Source organism: Prionailurus bengalensis, chromosome C1 (genome assembly GCF_016509475.1).
Source record: "Prionailurus bengalensis isolate Pbe53 chromosome C1, Fcat_Pben_1.1_paternal_pri, whole genome shotgun sequence".
Lineage (NCBI taxonomy): Eukaryota > Metazoa > Chordata > Mammalia > Carnivora > Felidae > Prionailurus > Prionailurus bengalensis.
In genome coordinates this window covers 200,344,494-200,355,121 of record NC_057345.1, presented here as the reverse complement: position 1 = coordinate 200,355,121, position 10,628 = coordinate 200,344,494, and positions in this window count along the sequence as shown.

Here is a 10,628-nt window from a genome sequence, read left to right as displayed (position 1 = left end):
TTAAGGTTTTTTTTTTTAATCAGGAAAAGATGCTCTATTTTGTCAGATGCTTTTTCAGCATCCATTGAGAGGATGATGTGGTTCTTACTCTTTCTTTTATTATGTGATGTATCACATTGATTTATTTGTGGATATTGAATCAGACCCTCATCCCAGGAATAAATCCCACTTGATCATGGTGAATATATATTTTTAAATGTATTGTTTGATCTGGTTGGCTAGTACCTTGTTGAGAATTTTTGCATCCATGTTCATCAGGGAAATTGGTTGGTAGTTCTCCTTTGTAGTGGAGTCTTGGTCTGGTTTTGGAACCAAGGTAATACTGGCCTCGTAGAATGAGTTTGGAAGCTTTCCTTCCATTTCTATTTTCTGGAACAGCTTCAAGACAATAGGTGTTCACTGTTCTTTAGCTGTTTGGTGTAATTCCCCTGGAAAGCCATCCAGCCCTAGACTCTTGTTTGTCGGGAGATTTTTGATTACTGATTCCATTTCTTTACTGGTTATGGGTCTGTTAAAATTTTGTGTTTCTTCCTGTTTCAGTTTTGGTAGTTTATATGTTTCTAGGAATTTATCCATTTCTTCCAGATTGCCCAATTTGTTGGCATATAATTGTTTATAATATTCTCTTATTATTTGTATTTCTGTGCTGTTGGTTGTGATCTCTCCTCTCTGATTTGTGGTTTTATTTATTTGGGTCCTTTGCTTTTTCTTTTTGATCAGTCTGGCTAGGGGTTTATCAATTTTTGTTAATTCTTTCAAAGAACCAGTTCCTGGTTTCATTGATCTGTTCTACTGGGGGTTTTTATGGTTTCAATAGCATTGATTTCTGCTCTAATCTTTATTATTTCCCTTCTTCTTCTGGTTTTATGCTTCATTTGCTGTTCTTTTTCCAGATCTTTTAGGTGTAAGGTCAGGTTGTGTATTTGAGATCTTTCTTCCCTCTTTGGGAAAACCTGGATTGCTATATACTTTCCTCTTAGGACTTCCCAGAGGTTTTGAGTTGTTACATTTTCATTTTCATTGTCTTCCATGTAATTTTTAATTTCCTTTTTAATTTTGGTTAAACCATTCATTCTTTAGTAGGATGTTCTTTAATCTCCATGTATTCATGATCTTTCCAAATTTTTTATTGTGGTTCATTAGATTTTCATAGTGTTGTGGTCTGAAAATATGCACGGTATGATCTTGATCTTTTTGTACTTGTTGAGGTCTGATTTGTGACCCAGTAGGTGATCTATTCTAGACAATGTTCCATATATATTTGAGAAGAATGTGTATTCTGCTGCTTTAGGATGAAATGTTCTGAATATATCTGTTAAGTCCATCCAGTCCATATGTTGTTCAGAGCCATTGTTTCCTTATTGATTTTCTGCTTGGATGATCTGTCCATTGTTGTAAGTGGGGTATTGAAGTCCCTTACTACTATGCTATTATTATCAATGAGTTTCTTTATTTTGTGATTAGTTGATTTATATATTTAGGTTCCTCCGATTGGGGGCATAAATATTTATAATTGTTAGATCTTGGTGGATACACCCCTTAATTGTGACATAATGCCCATCTTAATGTTTTGTTATGATATTTATTTTAAAATCTAGTTTGTCTGATATAAGTATGGCTACTCCAGCTTATTTTGATGACCATTAGTATTGACTATAGATGGTAGGTTTTATGGGTTGAATTTTGTCCTCCTAAAATTCATATGAAGCCCTATTGCTCAGTACCTCACAGTGTGACCTTATTTGGAGAGAGAGTCTCTACATGTGTAATCAATTGAAGTGAGGTTATTAGGGTGGGTCCTAATCCAGCATGACTAGTATGCTTGTAAGAAAGGGCAGATTGGAACAGATGTGTACAGAGAGAAGACACTATGAAGATATGTAGGGACAAGACAACCATCCACAAACCAAGAAGAGAGATCTAGCCCAGATCTTTCCCTCATAGTCCTTAGAAGGAACCAATCCTGTTGACTCCTTGATCTTGGATTTGTCCCTGGAGCTGTGACACAATGCATTTGTTGTTGAAGCCATATAGGTAGTGGTACCCTGCTGTGTTAGCCCTAGCAAACTAATATGCACAGTTGGCCAGTGTCCGGGACTCTGTAGCTCAGGATGTAGCATATAACCATCCTCTGTGAGGGTGTTACTACATTTCAGTTTAAAACTCAGGAGTCATGTCAATGAACACACAGCTATCTAGTGGAAGAGCTTGGATTATAATATGGGTGTTTGATTCCAAGTTTAGTGGGTTTTCCTCTCCTATAAAACAACTTCAGGAAACTAAGGGATTATATATTATCTTAAAAAGGAGAAAAAAATGATTATAAAGCACTCATTTAGTTACCATCCAAATTTAACAAATGTTAACATATTGTTACATTTCCTTCAAATATTTTCTCAAGAAATAAATCAATTAAGATATTTCTCTTACATTTCTGTTTATAGATCGTTCTATAACTCCTCCAAGGTAAATGCAACCATTAATTTGGTTTCTATTCAGTCCATATTTTAATATTTTTACTATATTATCTAGTAAAAATAATTCTGCACAATGTAATGTTACAATGGAAATTATTGAGCATTTTTGTGTGTGTATGCTTGTAAGAGCTTTCTTTGGATTAATACTCCTAAAAACCAAATTGATAGATTAGGTAGGCACTTCTACATTTTTAATAAATATTGTCAATTTGATCTTTGAGTGATATCAAATCATACTCTCACAGTGTATGAGAATTAGTTTTTTCCCATATCCTTGGTATTATCATATTTTAAATTTTTATCAATTTGATATAGTTTGCAAATATACATATGTATATAAACACACTATACATGTACATGTATAGATATACATATATAGCCATAAAGAGCATATAATATTGCTTCCATGTTTAAAAATTATATGTGGAAGGTATTATACTTTATGTAGTCTACTGCAACTTGCTTTTTGCACTTAATATATTCGTGAGATTTATCTAAGTTGATATATGCTTTTCTAGGTCACTCATTTTCACTGCTATGTAGTAGGTCATTGTATAACTATATCATGGTTGATTTATGCATTCCCCTCTTGATGGATATTGAAGATATTTACAGTTTTTCTGGCCATGGCAATTAATACTGCTGTGAACATACTTGCACATGTCGCCTTGTACATACATGTAAGACTTTCTCTGTTTTCCCAGGAATGGAATTGCTGAGTCATAGGATAAATACCCCTTTAACTTTACAAATACTGTCTAATTGTTCTCTCAAATAGTTAAATTACTTTGCAAACCTATTATCAGGGTATGAGGATTCCCATTACTATACATCCTTGTTAATGACATTTGGTATTATTATATTTTATACTGTTAATCTTATAGGTATAAAATAATAAGTCTGTGTATGCTGGTAAACTGGCAGTAGAAAAAAAAAGTTCTAAATGGCAGCACTTGTCCATTTGCCTAGTGTAAATATTGCCATCATGGCCAGTTGCAAGTTAATAACATGACCTCACTTAATGTGACAATATGGAGCTGGGGAGAGATGGGTACAGTCATCTCTAGCATGACGATTCGAACTGGTTTCCTTCCACACACCACTGGTCATACTTAGATTTCTCTGATTACCAGTTAGATTGATCATCTTTCCCTATGTTTTTTCATCATTTGTGTTTCTTACTCTATGAAATTCCTGCTTGTGGTTCTGATCATTTTTCTCTTGGGCTGTTGGTCTACTTGTTATTGATTTGTAAGAGTTCATTATATATTTCAGATACTAATTATTTGTTTATGAATAATGAGTATCTTCTCCCACCTCATCCTAGCTTTTCACTTGTTTTAATGGTATATTTTTGTGGTGCGGAAGTTAAATTTAATGTAGGCTAGCTTATCATTATTAGTTTGGTTTTTTTCCCTCAGTGTATTTAAAATTATTTCCTACCCCAAGTCTATAAATACTTCCATGAATTTTATTTTAAACACTTTAAGGTTTTTGCTTCTATTTTAACATTTAATTCTCTTGGAATTATTTATGGAATGAAGTAGGGATTTTGTTTCACTTGCTTTGATAATATTTGTTTGGTGTCATTCATTTCTCATTGATATATATTGTCCTCCCACTCATAAATCAAATGTGTAGGCTGTTTATACGTTCTTCAGTTGGCTTCATTGGTCTGTTTACTTATTTATGCATAATTACCAAACTGTGTCAGGCTATAGTGATAAAGATATCTACCCAAACCCCATCTTGTTCTCCCACACAGTTATTTTGGTAATCTTGGTGGTATGGTATAGTGCTTAAAAGTACAGTGGAGACAACCTGGAGAGGAATCATTGTTGTGTTTTTCTGAACTTGAACTCAAGATTTTAATCTCTTTGTGCCTTAGCTTTCTCACAAGTAAAATAGGGATGAAGTACTATCTACCTCGTAGATATGGTTATTATGGGTATTAAAGAATTGTGTGTGAAATTTTTAGAAAAGTGCCCAATTCACAGAAAAGACTAGTAAGAATTTGCTGTTATACTGTAAGCATACTCTAGAGCCAGTTTATCAGGTCTCATAGAATAAATATTCTACCAGGATTTTCATTGAATTTGTATGTTAATATGGAGAACAATTGACATCTTCGTGATACTGAGTTTCCCTTTTCCTACAAATAGCACATTTCTTCATATATTTAAGTTGTCTTTATTTTTTAAAGTTTAAAAATTTCCTTCGTGATACTCATATAGATTTGTTGTTATATCTCTTATTAAATATCTTTCATTCTTTGCTGTCACTATAAATTGTACCTTGAATTTTTAGACATTTTCTTTGATGTGAATTTGCAAATCAGTTTAAATTTTATAAAATGTTTAGATTTTGATGATAACTTTATTGAAGTCATGGATACTTTAGAGGAAAATTTTTCTGCTTATAACATTCCCTTTATGAAGATGGTAGATGTCTTTTAATTCTTTTTAAGTCCTCGATTAATGACATGCAAGATATGTTAGTGTTATGCCTGGGTACCTTATAGTTTTTTATTGTGAATGAGATCTTTGTGAATGAGATCTTTTTATTGTGAATGAGATATTTGTGAATGAGATTATATTTTCTATTTGAGTGTAACTGTAGATAGGGATGTAGTTAATTTTTGTATATATTAAAAAAATTTTTTTTAATTGTATTTTTGAGATGGAGAGAGACAGAGCATGAGCAGGGGAGGGGCAGAGAGAGGTGGAGACACAGAATCTGAAGTGGGCTCCAGGCTCTGAGCTGTCAGCACAGAGCCCAACGCGGAGCTTGAACTCATGGAGCGTGAGATCATGACCTGAGCCAAAGTCGGACACTCAACCGACTGAGCCACCCAGGCATCCCTAATTTTTGTATATTGATCCTGTTGTAAAACTCTATTAATTTCTGCAGTTTCTCTGATATTTTCTTGAATTTTCTAGTGTAGATAATTATATCATCTACAACTGATGACAATTATGTCTTTTTGTAAAAATGATTTGTCCTTTTTAAATAATTTTTTGATGTTTATTTATTTTTGTAAAAGAGAGAGCACAAGCAAGGGATGGGGGCAGAGAGAGAGGGAGACACAGAATCCAAATCAGTCTCCAACCTCTGAGCTGTCAGCACAGAGCCCAACCTGGGCCTCAAACCCACAAACCATGAGATGTGACCTGAGCTGAAGTTGGATGCTTAAATGACTGAGCCATCCAGGTGCCCCTCATATGTCCCTTTTTTTAAATTTACTTTTGAGAGAGAGAGAGAGTGTGAGTAGAGGGAGAGAGCAGAGAGAAAGAGAGAGAGAGGATCCCAAGCATGGAGCCCAACGTGGGGCTCAAGCCCAGGAACTGTGAGATTATGACCTCAGCCAAAACTAAGAGTTGGACATTTAATGGACTGAGCCATCCAGGTCTCCCCGTATGTCCTTTTAAAAAATATTATTTTTATATTTACTGGGAAATCTAATGGAATGTTGAGCAGTAGGAATGGTAGAAAATAATTGTTGACATTTTTCTTCGGTAGTACACCAAAACTGACGGTGCAAGGTAAAATCTGAAATCCTATCAATAACCCGTTTGTAGTCTGTTATACTAATATCCATTTGCACTTTGAATAGATTCTTTGAGCTGTGCTTGTTTTTTGTTTTATCACTATGCATTATCATTTGGGAAATATTGGTTCACTGAGTTATGTAGATATTCCAAATGACAAATTTCATTATACAGCATCCCCCCAAAATTTCATTCATTAATATAACTACCAATATCATCAGAATAGTCTTTAAATAGCAGGGACACTATCAAGTTCATGGTCATGATCACAAGTTTTCCAAAATTCTAATTTTCACTGAAAACTTAAATTTTGTCAATTGGCAATGGATATTGTTAATTGTCAGTTTTCCTTAAAGTCACAGACTCACTATGTTATTTTTTGAAAAAATGAGTACCAAAACCAAATGTTGATAGCCATAAATTCTCTATTAGTCATTCTTTCAAGTAAAAATGGTGTTCCGTGAAAAATAGCAATTCATTTTGCAATTCAAAGAAACAGTTTCCTCAAGATAGCCCGAGCATGTCAATATGCAACAGAAAGTGCTTTATGTGTACTTCTTATTTTGTTACAGTGAATACTAAAAAGAAACAGATTATCTTGGTTTAGATTTAATAAAATTAATAATACCACCACTTCATGGAGGTCATCCTTAAGCAACATTGGCTTTCTGGAGGGCTCTTTTCTGTAAGTGGATGGAAATAAAACAAAAAAGACCAACTCGTACAGTTTAATGTCAGTGCTTTGGTTTTAGCAGTTTACCCACCAGTGTTATTGTAATTTCAGTACAAATGTCAACATAATTAAAGTGGTAAATAACATCTTAATATTATTATAAATATAATTTTAATCTTGTATATCTTTTGCAATCTCTAAGTTTTCTGTTATATTTTATGTGTTTCTTTCAAAAATAGATTATTGCTAAAATGAAAAGTATCATGTTTGATGGTCTTTTATTAGGTACTTTTAATCCATTTACATTTGTTGCTATTGCTGGCTTATTTGAACTTAATTCCTCTCTTTTATTTTCTACTACTATGTTGTCTGTTTTTTCTTTTCCCCATCTTGTTTTGACTTTTATTGTTGTGACATGGATTGATATTTATTTTTCAACTTTTTTCCTGCTACTTTGAAAGTTTGATATTTGATTCTGGTTTTTATTATATACATTTTTGTTAAACAATTTAATGTCATCATTTTCACTGTCATTATATCTTAGCTTTTCTTTTGTATTATATTTATTTCCCTGTGCTTCATTCTGACTGAACACTTTCATCCCTGCCTTCAGATTATTTCTCACTTTGTCTGTATCTAGTGAATCATTTATAACCTATATTGACATTTTTATTTTAGCTAAGTTTTAGCTAATTTTTAATTTCTAAAAATTCTAATCGCTCTTTTTTCTTATCTATTCATTCTCGATTCATGTCTGACTGCTTTAGTTTCATAATTTGTTTTTCCTATTTTATGAAAATTATTTCTCTCTTCATTTCTTTGAGGCTATAAAACATGCCTACATGAAAATCAGTTTTGATGTTCCTAAAATTGATTTTATTCCCTTAGCTCTGTTATTTATCATATACTTGAAATTTTAGTTTGCAATTTCATCTTGAATAACAATCCCTTTCCATATTCTCTGTGCTCATTCTTTCCTGTCTCTGGGTTTCTTTCTTTCTTTCTTTCTTTCTTTCTTTCTTTCTTTCTTTCTTTCTTTCTTTCTTTCCTTCCTTCCTTCCTTCCTTCCTTCCTTCCTTCCTTCCTGAGGAGCCAGAGTGTGAGCAGGGGAGGGGCAGAGAGACAGAGGGTGACACAGAATCTGAAGCGGGCTCCAGGCTCTGAACTGTCAGCACAGAGTCCAATATTGGCCCTGAACCCACCAGCCCTGAGATCATGACCAGAGCTGAAGTTGGATGCTTACCAACTGAGCCACACAGGCTCCCCCTGTCTGTGGTTTTGAGGAGGGGCCTACACAGACTTCTTATCTAGAGCTAGGTTCATATTGTTGTCTTTGTACTCTTGTCCCATGATAGTGGAGATTCATTTATGATCTTTTGGGCATCCTGGCTGGGGTCCTACCTGCTTGGCTGTTTCTGGTTCCTTGATAGTCTCCCCTACTCGCTCCACCCAACCTCCCCACCCCCCCCCCCACCCCCATCCAAGTATATTGCTTCATATAAGCCAATGTCCTGGGAAGTTGCATAGCTTTTCAGCTTCCTTTTAATGTTTCTGATACCTTATTTCAGGTCTCTTGTTTAATGTACTTAGTCTGGCTCAGCTGTTTCTCCACATCCTACTGTGAATCAAAATCTCAACTGCTTTTTTCAGTTTTAAATTCTCCATTAAAAAATAAAAAAAAGAATGCACTATTGTGGACTCCTTGCTCCTCCTTCCCCTGAATTCATATGTTCATGCCCTAACACCCAACATGGTATATGGAAGCAGGGCCTTTGAGAGGTAGTTAAGTCCAGAAGTAGTCATGAGGATAGTGCCCTCATGATGGGTTCAGTGCCCTTATAAGAAGAGGAAGAGATGTGACAGCTTTCTCTCTCCAGGACCATGCACTGAAGAAAAGGCATGTGAGTAAGTGACAAGAATGTGGCCTTATGCAAACCAGGAAGTGGACTTTCACCAGAAATGAATCTGTTAGTACCTTGATTTTAGACTTCCCAGGCTGAGAAATAAATTCCTGTTGAAGCTACCCAGTCTATAGCAGCCTGAGCTCAGACATGTACTCTAGACAATTCTGGAAGCTGGTTGATCTAGTGCCTGTAGCCTCTACTTACTGCTGTTTCTATTCTATTTCCAGCTCTTTGTGTGTATTTACATCTTTTTTAAAAGATGTCCACGTTTTATTTAAAAAAAATTTTTTTTTTCAACGTTTATTTATTTTTTGGGACAGAGAGAGACAGAGCATGAACAGGGGAGGGGCAGAGAGAGAGGGAGACACAGAATCAGAAACAGGATCCAGGCTCTGAGCCATCAGCCCAGAGCCTGACGTGGGGCTCGAACTCACGGACCGCGAGATAGTGACCTGGCTGAAGTCGGACGCTTAACCGACTGCGCCACCCAGGCGCCCCAAAGATGTCCACGTTTTAAATATTTTTTTAAGTATTCTGTCAGTACTGTGTGTGTGTGTGTGTGTGTGTGTGTGTGTGTGTGTGTGTGTGATGGAAAAGGTTGGAGCATTAATTCAAGGCACCATCTTGATTGGAAGCCTTTAGGCTATTTCTTTAGGAAGTTCTATTAAGTAAAAATGTAAGCTCAAATGGTAATACAACAGAGATAGAGGTACAGGATTAATTAGTAGAATGTTTAGGACAGGAGCAATTATGCATATTGAAATCTCTGCAGCACTGCCACAATGTTTCACATGTAATAGGTACTTATTATTCATTAAACCCCTGGCATTTGCAGATTTAACATTTGTGATTTTGAATTTTCCCAAGTGACCTCCAGAGGGCCGTGAAATTTTGCTGCTCCCAGCATGTGCGTCTCATGGTGACTTTGTGGTTCTCTGTTCTTTATCAAGTGATCTGTATTGCATACCATTATCAACTCTTCACAACTGATTTTTTTTTTTATATGTAGAATAGAGGTGACACATGATTTAATAAAAATTTAAAAAGTGGTAAACTTACAGCTTGGACATCTAAAGGAAACAGGTGATTTTCAATATAATGTCGTTCTGAAGAAAACTAAGAACCTTCGCAAAATATTCTGAAATAGTGAATTCAAGAATATGTAGAAGATTCTGGAAGTATTCCCAAAGAATGTCAAATATCCACTCTAAATATTTGTTGATTGGAAATAATCTGAATTGGTCTTAGAGGTTGCATGTGTGATATGATTTGAGAAACAATAGGAAGACTCCACTGTACCTAAATTCTTCCCCTACTATCAGTAGGGAATATTTTATCATGAGAGATTAATTACTTTGTGCTAAGTATTGGCCTCTCTCTGAAGGCATGTATTAACATTTATATTCATCTGTTACTGTAAAGGGAATAAGCACATAGTCACCAACACTTTAGGCTAAAAGTTTTCAGATCCCTGGACCCATCACTTTTTGAACATCTGTTATGCTCTTATGTGCCAGAGACTCTTCTAGATATTTTATGGATGACACAAAGATGACATATAGGTACTTGTCTTTTGGGGATTCACGGTTCAGTGGAAAAATGGATGGAATGAAATATTAAGACATAATGAGTGACAGTAATGTATGAGTGACATTTGTATGAACAAATTTATCCTCTGGTAGCTTAGAGGAGGGAACAATCAGTGATTCCAGGGGAAATCAGAAATCTCTTCAGAGAGGAGGCCACATTTGTATCTTGTGAGGGAATAGGGGAATTTGCTGACAAGAAAGAGCTGGGAATGACTCTTGTCAGGATTCTGAGGCATTCTGAGGACCTAAATCCAGACTTGGAAGGTGATAAGATGAGAGATATGGAGCTCTGGGAAAAGGAGTAGGAATGTAAAAGACAAGGTTTATTTTTCAATTGTGCCGTTATATGCTCCAGCCACTTAAGAAACAGTAGGAAAAATCCTTTAATTCCGTGGCATTAGGCACTATTCCTTGCCTGAGTCAGACCTCAGTGATTT